Source organism: Varroa jacobsoni, unplaced genomic scaffold (assembly GCF_002532875.2).
Source record: "Varroa jacobsoni isolate VJ856 unplaced genomic scaffold, vjacob_1.0 scaffold_202, whole genome shotgun sequence".
Taxonomy (NCBI): Eukaryota; Metazoa; Arthropoda; class Arachnida; order Mesostigmata; family Varroidae; genus Varroa; species Varroa jacobsoni.
Genome location: NW_019213104.1, coordinates 42,993 through 58,038, shown reverse-complemented (window position 1 = coordinate 58,038; position 15,046 = coordinate 42,993). Strand labels below are relative to the sequence as shown.

General features: G+C 39.4%; 1 protein-coding gene and 1 long non-coding RNA gene across 3 annotated transcripts in view; one reads left to right on the top strand and one right to left on the bottom strand.

Annotated features, from left to right (window-relative positions):
• Nucleotides 1-1,989, bottom strand: part of Ncc69 (sodium chloride cotransporter 69) — a 57,287-nt gene extending 55,298 nt beyond the window's left edge. Inside the window, exon 1 of the mRNA XM_022855358.2 lies at nucleotides 1,862-1,989. The gene's annotated coding sequence lies outside the window, so the exon portion shown is untranslated. The remainder of the gene's footprint in view (nucleotides 1-1,861) is intronic.
• On the top strand, nucleotides 84-7,848 carry LOC111273612 (uncharacterized). 2 transcript variants are annotated; one of them, XR_002687955.2, is made up of 5 exons: nucleotides 84-505; nucleotides 954-1,375; nucleotides 1,819-2,052; nucleotides 2,523-2,688; nucleotides 7,235-7,848. It is a non-coding gene; the product is annotated as an uncharacterized LOC111273612 (long non-coding RNA). The 2 variants fall into 2 exon arrangements; XR_015316012.1 differs by having other exon boundaries at nucleotides 1,819-2,688.
• The last annotated feature ends 7,198 nt before the right edge of the window (nucleotides 7,849-15,046 follow it).

Below are 15,046 nucleotides of genomic sequence, written 5' to 3'. Positions count from 1 at the left end.
ATAACAACTGCAAAATCCATAATGGCAGCCATCTTAGATCGGGCACACATTATCAGATTTGTATGCAACAGCTCAGGAAGCAGTAACCGTTCTCAGGATTCCGAGAAGGCCGCATAATATAGCGTACCATAACTCAAAACAAACGGAAGGTCAAAACGTGTTGAGTAAATACTAAATCGTGGTGTTCGTTTTTGTCATCGCCGAACATGTTCAAAAGGTTTAGATTGATTATTTGTCCATTTGCCGCGTGCGCCGTTTCCATGACAACGTTTGCAGCTTACTTCGAATATACGGCTGCGCACTAAGCGCAGGCATCAACGATTCAACTGCGTAAGGCCGGAGGCGTCATTCATACTTACGCCTTTAAAACGTAGTCGAAAAAGGACACGCAAGAAGATAGAAAAGCACAGCTAACTACGTACGACCTAATGAACTCTCTTCTCAGCTTTTCAAGCGTTGCGTTGCGTTGCCTAGAAACGAGAGTTAGCCGGCAGAACCGAACAACGTAAGTAAAATAGATTGGCCGTTTTCAACAGCACCGAAAAAAAAATGTATTAGAAAAATTATTTGTAAAATCAGTCTGAATAACTTTGAATTTCGCCACGATCAGTGTTAAGTTCTAATTGACATTTTCTTACATATACCTGGCTTCGGTGGTTTGGGCTTTGTTTATTTTTTGCGGGATCACACGCCAGTTTACTCGAAGGTCATTTATGTTCTATCGAAAATGAGGCAGTTCTAATATTTGAACGATTTTTGTTATCATTTTATATATCGTCGTCGATTAAAAACAAGGCGAGCCGTAGCCCTCCTACTGAGAAGCTATTGCAGTAGATTTTCAGCATCAATTCCAAAAACCATTCTATCAAATATTGTCCAACATCTTGCAAATACTACAATTATGAAATTTTGTATACTACATATTTCATCATGCTATTGTTTTGTCTTTTTAGATTTGAATGAAGTTGAAGACCGACAGGTCCCTAAAAATAAAGCGGGTACATTATCATGAGTGGAGAACGAAGGAGCTCACCGGCAAAGCGTATTAGCAAAGCAATAGAAAACAAAATTTAGATGGTTATAATGCGACTTCCCTATAGTGTATACCTTTCGGCATTGATGCTCTTGCACCCTGCAGCTGAGATCCAAAATTATGGTAAACCCAGCAGCTCGCAGACCAGCATTATGAGGCTATAGTTCGCAATACGAACCCATAAAATTTTCATCGTACAGCTAACCTACGTCCACAGGGGCTTTTTTACTTCGTGTATTCCCAATCACGACCCCCTACTAGACAGCCACTGAGCAGGACGATAACAGGCCATGATCTATACACCAGTGCTATCTACATAACGTCGGACCGCCCCCTTATAAGGTATGCTCTAACTACAAACACTCTACGTTTCGAGTATTACGTTCGATATCGCCGTTAGGCATTCCATCAGGCAGCTAGCTCGCAGCACGAAACGAAGTCTGCCTATGCCCATGTTCGAAGCTGGACCGCAACGTGCGTCCTTAAGATTAGCAGGCAAATACGTTACCCACTAGGCTATCACGCCTACCAAAGTAGAATCGTAATAAACTAATTTTATTATGACAATTTTAGCACTAAATCTGAGTGCAAGTTGTGTTTTCCTACGGATCACATTCAATCAAAATCAAAAGGCAGAACGGAGTGCCTGAACAAAAATATCAATATGAATAGTCTCAATTCAGAAACGAAAACTCAAATGACTTTTTATCTAACCAGCTAATATTGATTCAAATGAGAAGTAGTAAATATTCAGTTAACGTTTTCACCACTCACTTGTTCTTCAGGGATTTGGGTATTTTTTGTTGGTAAGTTTTAAAAAGAACTTACTGGAGAAGGTGGATGGCGTGGCTTAAATGTTGAATGTGCGGCCAGTACCGAGAGCCCTGTCTGAGGCACACCGAGTGTCGCTGTCACCATCCGCTCCTACCTGTCTTGCCCTTTCAGGTCTAAAAAACGTAGCAAAGTTCGCCAGTCTCCTCGTTCAGCTGAGACTATTACAGTCGATTTTCGAGAATCAGGTAAAGACACCTATTGTGAAGTTAAGATAAAACGAGTATCGATAGAAATGACGACAATTCAAGTTGATACACAGCACAGTCCGTATCGTTGGCTACGTTTTCAACTGTGAAAGGCTAAAATAGGGTAACAACGAAGAAAGTAGGTGGACAATTAACATGCGTCCTTATAGTTGTAGCAGCTACTTTACATCTATTTTCCGTCACAAGCCGACCGATGGCCAACAAACAACGAATCTGTGAATGATTCGAATAATACGACTGTCATCTTCGTGTGTCCATGCACAGGGATGTTGTACACAGGTCCACATTCACACACACACGCAACTCGCAAAGGTCACTATTATTAGCTATTAATCTGCGGCCAAACTTCGTCTGGATGTAGTCAGAACAGCATGGCGAAGCTGTAGGAACGACGATAGCAAACTGGAACGTTCACTCACTTGATTGTAACGTTTCTATAATATTCACAGAAAATACGCTATGGCGACTGGTGTTTCTCGTTGTCTGCTGGGTGATACATCTACCTCGTGTCCTAGTCCTGTGACATTTGAACAACGGCTCTCTCACTGCTCGCAGCCTTTCCCAGCTATCGATGACAACATCTGTAGAACCTTAAGTGTCAACTAATGACAGGAAGTAAGTTATTTATATGTTTCTTTCAACTTTTTCCTTTTCTCTTTTTCAACAAAACAGATCGAACTTCTATTTCTCGTCGTCTTCTGGCGTTTCGTCATCAAACCAGGGTCCTTCTATCAGGCCATCTTCCTATATAAATATAGGAGTCACTCCTCTTGTCATCGCTTAGTGTCGACTGGTTCGTTTCGGTGTTTCGTTAAACAACACTCTATACCATTATATGGTATACAGAAAAAAGCGTTAATGTTAGGCACGACTTCCTTGGCCACCCTTCGTGTTCGCTAGCGGCCAGAAGCTCCGCTCGGAATCCACGATCACACAATCAGCAGTGGCATCTACCGTTGTGATCACCAACTCTACCACAGAATCGAATGAACTCCTGCTTTTGGATTATCGACACTTTAAGACGGGATGATTCAAGGCGCAAGAGGGAAGAGACAACGGCAACCAGGTACGATAGGCTGAGATAGAATCGGATGATAGACAGCCGGAACGAACGAACTGGAGGGGAATGTGGCGAACACCCTTTCTTTCACCGTCTCGTTGGACCATGTAGATAGCTCAATGTGTTTCTGAGTGTCTCTCTCTTCTGGACGGATGGTGGCGAGCCCGCCGTTTTTGCTTTCACTCGCTTAGTGCCTAGTGCTCTTGTTGGGCGCTCGATGGGCCTGTGTCTACTATCTGTACACACTGTGGCTGGTCATAGCGCGGTGCGATGTCGGTCCGGCAGTGCGACAGGCGCCTTGGCACGCAACGATTCTCGTTCTGTTCTGTCACCCTGACGGAAGAGGAGAGCGGGTGGAGAGGGAAGCCTGAGCAGCCTTTGGGAGAGGGAAGACTCACCAACAACAACATCACTACTACAACCACTACAGCATTAGGGTGGAGGGGAGTCGAGTTGATGAAATGGACTAGAACACATTGCGTTCAGGCGACTAGTCCGTTGCTAGTAGGCACACTAGCAGCGGTCGTCAGTTATGTACTGAAATAGTTACCGTTGCTCGTGTCAGGCCGATAAGGACAATGGAGGTCGCGATCTACGCAGGCGTCCCACGGTGGCTGGCTGCGACTGGGAACGCGGGCACCGTCATCTTCTCACTATCCCTACTCTTATGTATAGATACACACATAACTGAATGTTGCAACAGGAGCCAACGATGGACTAGCTAGATGTTGCTGGGAAAGCCAGTCCACGTGATAGCTTAGTAGCTAACATGTAGATGTTAATACGTTGTGATGGAGGATCGAATCCGTGTGTAGGCACATTTTGTTTCGTGCTAAAAGTCAGTCCCATAACAGAGTGGCTAAGGGCGGTGCCCGACGCTAATTCGAAATATTTTTAATTTAGATGCTGTGGGCATAGGGCTCACTGAGTAGCTGTTTCGTGGCAAGGATTTTGCGGGCTTGATTAATGTAGGTGCGCCAAAATATAGTAGGCAGTTCCGAATTCAGGACGTTAACGCGGCCTGTATTTGATAAGAACTAAGCTGCACGGGTATTTCTGTGGTATATGTGATTACGTAACCGATAGCTCATTCAGATAGAGATTGTTGATTCGTTCAATGAGAGGTAGCCAAAGGGCGGCTACGGAGCGCTTATCTAACACCTTCAATGACTGACAGGTCTGATGCGATGAAATCAGACAGAAACGTTAACGAGAGAGCTTGATGAATTTGGGACACCGATTAGGCATAGCTAATAGCTACATAAGGGATGTAATTAACTAATCAGGTGTATCATGAAAACATAAAATAACTTGAACTTACTTTTGGAAAAGAATATAGTTACCTACGCAGCAAATCAATTCCTGTCGGTCTATCTGTTCAAATATCGATCGTAATCAATTAATGTATCGTATGATTATAAAATGTCTATACACAATCCAATTAATCGTTACTACATCAACATTATTGCAAGTTCCCATAATCAGCTGATATTAAAATTTCCGCAATGTCATACACACGGCTTCAGAACACATAGAAGAATATCACTTAGTTAAAGGTCCTAAATAAAAATGTTTATAAATTTATTTTGGATACATATATGACTCAGGGGTAGATCAAAATAATTAGTATCAGTAATGTCTACGACAAAGATCTTATTCTATCACGATTTCCTATTACGTTACGAAATTTCCTACCTAATGGGGTGACGGTTATGTCATTCCTGTGCACGTTTAACATAAGATGAAAGCGCTCTGGATAAAATTTCAGGGAATTTCCCTTTGCTAACTGTTAGTTTGCTTCCTGATGGCGTTTTGATCGTTTGCTAAATTGTTCAAAAAGTGGTTCATTTGACACATTTGGCCTATGTAAAAAAAGTCCTGGGAAAGATAATGCTTTGTCACAGGTTTTTTTTAACTTTGCCAGTGGCAGCGTTTAACCTCATGCTTTTTTCGTGCTGTTGTCTATACGACATACAAGTTATGTCACTTAAATAATGATATTATTTAATGGCTTGTTATTTCTGTATTAACGCAACCGAGACATACAGTGGCACGTGTCACCACTCAGCAATGTTTTTAGTTTAACACTCCTAAGGTTCATTCATCAAAGCGCGATAGTCTGCTGGAACGCCTGTACGGTGTAATTTATTGAGTCGCAAGGAGTACTCCAACCACGTCGTACCACCGAGTCTGGATGATGGTCAGTGCCGTTGTAGATGTGGCCTGGTGTTGACAAGAAAATCTCAGGCATTGTCAACTCTGGAGAAGGTGAACACCTATGTGTTCTAGTCGGTGTCATTGAAATATCGTTGTCATCTCCATTTGCTTACTGCCACCAGATTCGCCCAGTAGATGAGGTAATATCCTTAATCTAATACGAGCTGAAACAGCATTTCATCGGTGTGTGACTTGTCCATTTCTTCAGATGACGCCTGAGAAAAGGATTAATAGCTTTTTTGTAGTATAGGTCTTGCGAGATGTAGGGATTATCTTGTTGATGTGGTTTTTAGAAGGAAAAAGGATTTGTTTAGTAAAATAAGGAGCGATCATGTAGATTATGTGTTCATTACAGCAGCCTTTTTCACCATCGTATATTTATTGTTTGCAAATCAGAATTACCGAAGCCTTTTGTAAAATGGCACGTATTAAATACAATGAAAAAGTTGCACGATCGAACAGCGGTATTATATATAACATGCAAGCGCTTACGGGTCAGGGTGGGCCGATAATTAACATGGGCGTTTAATTATGATTCAGGACGACATCGTCTTATTTGTGTTGGCGCGTAACAATAAAACCTATGATAATATCTCCATCGCTTAAAAACTACACGGCTGCATTTTTGCAATTAAAGCAAGCAAACGCCACCGCAGTGTGGGCTATTCTGCACAAACAAAACCATCGTTTATATTGGGCAGACCGAAGACGGTCGTAGTAATTTGGAATAAATCGTTTCGTCCTGATAATACCATAAACCTTATTGAATTATTGTTTTTAAGTATGAAGTGTTATAATAGGTCTATTTATGCATCATCACCCCACTTGACTATGATAACTTTTGAAAAAGCAACTTCGACCATCAGTGGTAGAAGTTCGAACCAAGTCCACGGTTCGCCCGTTCTAGAGTGGAGCGATAGAGATGCCTATTGAAAGCTTGTCACTTTTATTCCTACACGTTGGAGACCCACCTCGCATATTATCGAGGCTAGACAAAAGTCAGCTCTATCCTATTTCAAAATTACCCCACTATATGTTTCCCGACAAGATTATTTGTCAGACCTAATTAGCATAAGGGGATCCTAAAACATCAGCTTGAACAGCTGGAGCTGGTTTAAATAGAAAAGCTCAGTCAGTATATTGAAAGGCTAACTGTTGTAATATTAAAATAGAATTTAATGTAAAACGTTTGCTATTGTTAATCTACTATTAATTTGAAGCGACGTAGACTATCTCTTTAGACGAGAAAAATAACTTGAATAAAGGAAGTACTGTTATATCATGGAACAACATCAGACATCGTTATCATCTTGCTTCGTGTTGACATTAAGGACCGCAATATTAATACAGCTTCTTGACGACGCCATTTCTTAGCCTGCAAAGACGGCGGGAACGTAACTAATGGACGCACGCCAGACTGGGTCGCCATGACTGTCAGCATATTTAGTCGCCACATCACCTCAGTAACGCCCTGAACGATTACTATGTCCCTCAAAAAACATCAGTGATCTACTTAATGTCTTAGAATTTACGTTTCTGTTTGTGCTTTTTTCATCCACCATTCACTAGTTCAGTTGGAAACATTCAGTTAGTATTATTCGGTGGCGTATTTGAAATGGATGCGTTATTATCGATTTACGTGTTACGGGACTGGATAAAAACCTTTCAGTAAATCTAAATAGGGGATTTTCAACTGTACCGTTTTGTTCTGTGTAATCGCACGTAATGCTGCCGATCTGGCAACGTTAGCTGTCGAAGCAATAAACACTTGGAAGCCATTGTTCTAGCTATAAACGTAAACAACGTCGTACTGTTTTGTAGATCAATGCTGCGTCTTCCGTGCACGCTTCTAACAAAAATCATCTATTTTGTTTTATTATTCAGATTCATCAGCGAATTTGCAAGGACACTTCTTAGGAGCGATGAATATAACAGATGTAAAAACTTCCAACATTCATAAAAGTCTACGGCGATACAGTGCGGCATCTGTCACGCAATGTTTTTTTGCCAGGAAAGAAGATCAGGGCAAATTTAAACTGCAATTGGAAATTAAAAGCGAAAATGCGAAATTAATTTTCTTCTAGTTCGGGATTTTTATAATTCAACATTTGCGTACGTGTTGAGATTGGCTCGGCAGGTACTGAAATCAGTTCCAAGGAGACTGCACCGCTAAATAGCGAAATCGCACGCCAAGGGTGGTAGGGGAGGGTAAACTTTAAACGGTAATGCGACAGTCATATAATGAATGTTGAAGAATTATATAAACATTAGAAGACTCTACCCATTAAACTGGAGCAAGATCTATTAACTTCCAGCGTAAGATAGCCTGAGCGTAGAGTTTCGGGCCCGCCAATTTCCCGCCGCGTCAATTTTGCTGTTGAGTCACAATTTCAGCCGTTGATATTATACACTCAGCATAATGCGAGCTTGCGTATATGCCAGGAGTTATTTGAATGGGTAAAACTTAATAAATTGTACAATATTTTAACTTAAATACAGGTTTTCGCTTCGTCTTTGGACTTGTCCGACCACTAACACTGTAAATTTTATCGACACATAACGATTAATATTTAGCAGTTTAGACTGCGCAGACTTTAATGGTGTTCTCGCTTTTATTTTCGTATGTTTCATTGCAGATGTTTAGAATAAATACGGGATTATCTGTTTCAGCACGGGTGTGTTTTGTGTTAGTTGATTAAGTTTAGGTACTTGCCCCTGGAACAGGTATATAGGGACCGGATCAATCTCATGACTAGGCCACCCGAAAATAAAGTTCTACCGCTACGAAAAGATCGCCTCAGGGCGACCACTCTACGAAAACGATTTGACACAGACAGGTAGACGCCTCATTTCGGTATTATGCTAAATTAATCAATTCTAAGGCCTGCATGCTGGACAGTTTTCAAACCGAACGTCATCCAAATGACATTCGTTATACTTATGAACAAGAGCCTTTTTACAGTTTGTTGGAGTAGCTTTTTTACAGCTTGTTACTTATAGAGTGATTTGTACGTGACAATCCCTTTGTGTTGAAGTTTGTCAAGTTGGAACACATAAAAAATACCTTCGAAGGCAATATATAACCTCAATTAATTTCCTGTAACGTTTTCTCGCTTGATTCATACAAATACATTTAGAAGCTTGCTTCTTGCAATCATTTAGAGGATAAGCCTAACCTTTTGGCCCGACTAGGCCTCTGAGGTCGATGCATTCGTCACGTTCATATTTGCCAACCATATCTTATTATTATTATTATAATGTAATAAACTACATACGTGCACCTTTTAGGTACCCTCCAATCGGCTGCTAGTTCCATCAACAAAGAGGCATATGTTTTGAATCTGATATATAATTTTTATCCGTCGCAGATATAAGAATAGAAAACGAAGCAGCAGTGAACACAGTAACTATACTACCAATAAACATCTGAGGGAGGAATTGAATAAGAGGCACCATAGCAGCAACATCCGTTTAAATTACAACGGATAAAAAAGCAGAGATAATGGAGGAATCTCAATATCTGATATGTGCTAGAATCGCTATTAATTAACCCATTTTTTATTTTTGTCAACAGTCAGAGATTTGTCAGCGAAACGTATATGTATATCACTGCAAGCTGACGATATTTAGTAGAATTTTACTTTTTGGGGGGGGGGGGGTAAAAGCTTAGATTAGATTGCAAATCCACAAAGCATCGCTTCTATTTAAGTGGCATTTGTGTTTATACAAAAGACGTATTTTCGGGTAAGTATATATATTGCAGAGCAGAATTTTGTGATGTTTCGCTTATTATTAAGAGTACAGTTCCCAATTGTACACAATATGCCTATAACAAGATCAAATTTTGAATAATAGGATTGTCCTTCCACTAGGTAACCAACAAGTGTAAGAGCCAAAGCTATGAATCAATCTTCATCAACCCAGACGTCATAGGGTACCGCCTTACCGCGGAAAACTATTTCAAAGGGCATGCGTTTACGAAAGCACCGTTACATTTGCGCCGTAGCGAACGTATGCTCTAAACAAACGTTTTAGATACCGCAACTCTTAGCGTGCCTTCGAAATGACGTAACTGCTTCATAAACAACACTTGTTTCGTAGCAACGCCCACCGTTGATAAATTAGATACCGTATATAACGCACATTTAAAAAACAGGCACAGACATATAAGCGCTAGTGCATATGATAGACTGTAACCGATCGCACAGTTCTTACTTTTGTTTTACCAAAAGAGAACGAGACAGAGATTGCTTTTGCTAATCAGATATCTCGTCTTTGTCGTAAGCTACACGTTTAACATGCTATAACCCGTAACCCACTTATACATCTTTAAGCGTGTGCAACTACTTTCAGAAAAAGTACTGAATATTTTTCCATTTAGATGGTGCTAAAGTCGTAAATCTCAGGTAATATGGATCGCATCGGGTCGGCGTTGGTCTCATCTAAATAGTGAGATTTGGACATACGATAGGAGATGTGCCAAATGATTGGGATGGTTTCATTTAGGGTAGCCATAAGGCACTCGTGACAGCTTCGTGCATAACGTATATGTCTGCCAGTGTTAGGGATACGTTGTGGTTTAGGTTCGAATCCGACCATAGACACACTTCATTACGTACCGAGAATCTCTATGTCTCGACGTAAAAGCAAGAGGCGATACCATCAAACAGCTAATTCCCAGCACGAAACGAAGTCTGTGTCCAAGCCCAGATCACAACGTGTCCCTAAGATATTAGCAGGCAAATACGTTATGCACTCAACTACTGCGGGTAGGCTATGTTTTAACTTATACAGTTAAAATAGGGCTCCTTGAAAATAGGTGGAGTTTCTACAGAAGCTCGCACTGTTTTACAATTTCATTGAGAAAAAGGTGTCCAGTTCTGTAAAAAAAAAAAGTGTGCACTGCGTTAAATAATTAGGATCCGTTATTGAAAGAGACGGCTCAAAGACAGTTCTATTGCTTTCGTTCTAAAAGATTCGGTGTGAAAGGTCCTCCTTGTAGTGGTCAACCAGTTATGAAAAAAAGTAGATGAAATTATTGAAAAAAGCTGAGCGGTACTGACGCACGACTTATCGCTGAGGAATCACATATGCATTGTCAAATAGTTTTGAACCATTCAAAAAACGATGGTTACAAAGAGAAGTTTTGAAGTTTACATGTCACATATATTATCGTATAATAATTTAATCTACCGTACATGTATCTGCGCAATTCTACAAAAATCCAATGAAATCCGAGTCTTTTCGATATCGATTGATCACGGGTGATGATCATGTGCGACAATGATATGGGAATAATAAAGAGATTGTAAAAAATGCTTCACAACCTGTGGCAAAACCCAAAATGGTGTCAAGATGGGTAGGGCCAGATGTTTGTAAGGCTGGAAAAGGAATGGTGCATTATGGGTTGCTGCCGCCTCATAATTCGAATTTCTGCTGTCAACAAGAAACAAGATTACAACAAGCCCTTAAAAAACCGACCGGAACAAGTGAACGGAAAAGGCGTTGTTTTATATGGTGACAATGCCAGACCGCAAAGATCCTTAGGTATCCAGAAAAAAATAAGAGAACTTGGATGGGAATCTTTAATGCGTTTACAATATTGCTCCTCGGGCTATCATCTGGTTCCGTCTCCCAAGGACTCTCTTAATGGTGCTAATTTAGTTTTAATGGGGAGATGCAAGAATTATTTGTGACAATTTCTCCAGCAGGAACCGCAAAAGTTCCACAGTGATAGGATGATGCCGTCATCAAAACAAATAGCAAAATACCATCGATCAAAACAGCGCCTATTTCGTTTGCTGAATTATTTTAAAATATAAAGAATATTTACCTCAGATTCGCTTTGAAACGGCCGATATCTTTTTGGTAACCCAATATAATAACCATAATATAATACTAGGCCAGAAACAGTTAAAGAAAATGTCTATTGGGATATCGCAGCTCCTTGCATACGAAACGTGTCTGTAATTTGATTTTTAAATTATATCAATGATTTGAAACTGTTTCACATATATTTTTAAACCCTATTTATCATTCTGGTTGGAATAAAACCGTCGTATCAGGGGTTACCCTTCGAACTTGAACGAAAGTTTTCATCTGATAAGAATCAAAGGGCTCACCTCGAGATTATTTTGTAGCTTGCGTTTTTTACATTTTTGGTTATGAAGAAATAAAATTTGCCATTATGCAGGTGTAAGTTACATCTCGGCTTCGATTGGCCCTATTTTATGTAACGGAAATAGTTCTATAGAACAATTCAAAATTTACTCCTACAAGGACGGGCTTAATTAGGTACCTCGTAAATGAGCTCATAATCTTTCTTCAAAAAATCTCAAAAGAAAATTACCGGAAAAAATATGCTATATAGATGCGTATGCTCTTTCAGTAACAACTAGTTGCACGATGCGAGTATTTCTCGCGAGTCTCTCAATGAAATTCATGACATGATTTATCAATGTCCTAAACTAATTGTAGTATCACCTATATACCCTAAAAAAGGACAACGATCAGCAAGTTCAGAATCGTTAAATATTGTACACATTTGTTTAGGACAATGCACGTTTGTTAAAAGGTACATTTAATTTCTGAAATTAAAAAATATTAGTAGCAAGTTTCCTGACAGTGTCAAAACGCTTTATATAAAAAATCTATATATATATGATAACATTTTCTGAATAGAGCCTGTAACATTCGACCTTTTTTTTTCTCTCAAAAATTTAGGGCAGGTGGATGCCTGTTCTTCCTCCCCCCCCCCCCCCCAGAAGGAAATCAACTGAAATCTCTGGTGTTGAAGAGAGATTGAACCCCGAAATATATTCTACACATTTATTAAACACACCATTCCGTTATTCTTTTCAAATCCTCAAGTTTTCATCGGTCATGATTAAGTGTCCAGTTTTTTTCTGAAACTGAAACTAGAACACTTCATTATTATTTTAGTTTGACTTACATATGGTATCGTGTGTCGACAACGGGATCATCCTTAGCAGTTTTCTTTATTATTAGTGCTTTGTTTAGGTTTTGATGAATAAAACTTAGGTCAGTTCGATCCAGGGCCTGAATTACAGACGGGCTGGGTTACGACTAAAATCAGCACTGGGATCCGTATTTGAAAGCATTGGCAAATGGTAAATTACCATACATGACAATCAAAAAAATTAATTTGGATTGTCTTGATTGTTTTCACTTAAACTAAGTCACTGTTATAGCCGAGGCGTTGTCGACAGTCACAGACAAATAGTGCTATTTTATCTTGACTGTGAACCAGAAAGTTGAGCTTACGGGGCTTCTTTGGCAAACTGGTTGTTTTATGATCTTTTCTCTGCTAAGCATTACGTGAAAAGCCTGTTTAGGTTTGCAAACTTGGTTTTTGGGCAGTACCTGGTAAAAGCCTACAAATCACATTTAAATATAAGCACGGTCGTACAAAAAAGCTAAGGGAACACTCTGACCACGGCCTTCCCTCCAGATTTTGAAATTTGGAATAGGATACAAAATATATTTAGATAAATTTATTAGTAAAGTTAACTTAGAAACGGACAGACAAAGTGTGCTAGTCGGTGTACTACAGTGCAGGCCTCAGAAAATTAACGTAACTTACATTCAACGAGACATGCTTTAACAATTATTACAACCGCTTAAAGAAGCCGTAACAGTGATTAACTTTGCTTAGTAACTTCCAGTTTAAATTTTTTTTTCAATTTCTAAAAAATCGCTAACGTTTTGCATAGAACAGCATTTTGAAGCTGAACTCATGTTGTAGACAGATCTTACAAAAATTATGGAAAAAGAAATTTGTGCTCATTCTTTTAATCTATCATTAACTGACTGCTAGTTTAAGTACACAGTTCCACTTACGATACACGTTTAGATAACTTAAATAAATGTGACCAGCTAAGTGAGTACACACGTCTGCCACGTCCTGGACACGTACATTGTATTGAAACAAGCTAGTAAATCTTATCTCGGCTTCGTTCGCAACTGGAAACTTTATCCATGGCTCCAAATGCCCTGTTGTACCCGATTCGGATGCGCGTTTGATCTGCTAGCGATGTGCATCAATCTTTCAATGAATAATTTCGTCTATGGCCAATTGTTTTTCACGACGCTTTTACTATAGCTTTATTGGAAAACTTCAGATAAGCCCATTCCGCTTGGACTCCTAGTCGGGGCAAGTCCTTGGTGTTACACCGAAAACGAGGTAATTCCGAGAAATTATTTACATGACAACAAAATTAAGTAGAACTGCTAAAATAAACAGAATAGAAAACCCATTTAACGAATCTCCTTACTCGTGGCTTTTACGAAAAGGCTCCATTGTCCCGTTGTCTTTGTAAACAAAAAATTGCAACAGCAGTATGCGTATGAATAAGTCCGAATACAAAGGCGGAATTTCGATGTCGGCTACCATTCAGATTCAAAAGGAACTTCATGAACTGACGCAGAATAGCTCTAAAGCTATCAAAGTACCGGTCAACGACTGAGATTTCAAGGAATAGAAAGCTACTTCCCTGGGGCGATCAGAGACCTTTTACGAAAACGCACACCTCATGTTGCTCCTAACGTTCCAGCATCAGCCTTCCTCACAGACGTTTTGAACGCGCTTTTTGATAACAATATGGCTTCCCAAGATCGTTTATCAGGGTAATATGCGCATCTTGATGGTTCACGAGAACAAACTGTTAAAATTACCTAGCGAGAAATGGTGTCCAACTCGGATCATTTCGTCGATCGTTGTTTATCTTAGCGCTGTTGAAGTCTTCGGCGACCCATCACCAGCTGTAATGTGGATGCTGCCATAATGTTTCATAAATGGTAAGCGTCGAACGGTGAAAACGATGACTGCTAAGAACGCAACCTAGAGTTTGCGTAGAGAAATCGTGCTGGAAAGCTTACCCGAAGAGGCCAACGATAGTATCCAAGTCTTTGGCCATGGCACGCTAGGCAAGCGCAAGAAGATTTTTGAAGATTCTTCAATAGGATCTGTATATCGAACGGGATGCTTCTAATGTGTCGGGGTAACGAGACGATTATCACAGATTATTATTGCATTGCAATGTTGTAATTTACTCTAAGTTGTTAAACATCGCCGACGAGAGCGACCAACTTTTTGTATGAGTACATTATATATTCTATTTATTCCCGATAAAAACGTTTGATGGTTTTCATATATATATATATATATATATATGTAGTATGATATGTAACAAAGTGAACTCTAACTTTTCGAAGTTCTAATAAGCTTACTTCTTTTATTTTCAATAGTATCCATCAGTATTATCAATGACCTTTCTTTTTTTGGATAATAATATATTCAGTATATAAAGTATTTCGACATTATGTTGGGTTTTAGGTAATCATCCTATTAAAAAAGAGTAGATGCGTAACTTATTGTTTAAATTTAATTAAGTATAAAAATAAAATTAAACATGATTTACACTTAAAAGAGATGTGCATTATTCTGCCTAAATGTTACACCTCAAACCGTTGCTTTGTAGAAAATATTTTACGATATTTTTCTTCGGTTCGATGAAATGGTCCAATGGAACGGACACTCATACGTATGAATCAATACCCGAGGATATATACTCCTCTGCGAAGGGTGCCATATATCTATTTGAAAAGTTTTATGAAGCATGCCTGTTGCAAAATTTTATCGAGAATTTTATTGAGATAATTCTATTACTAAATCAA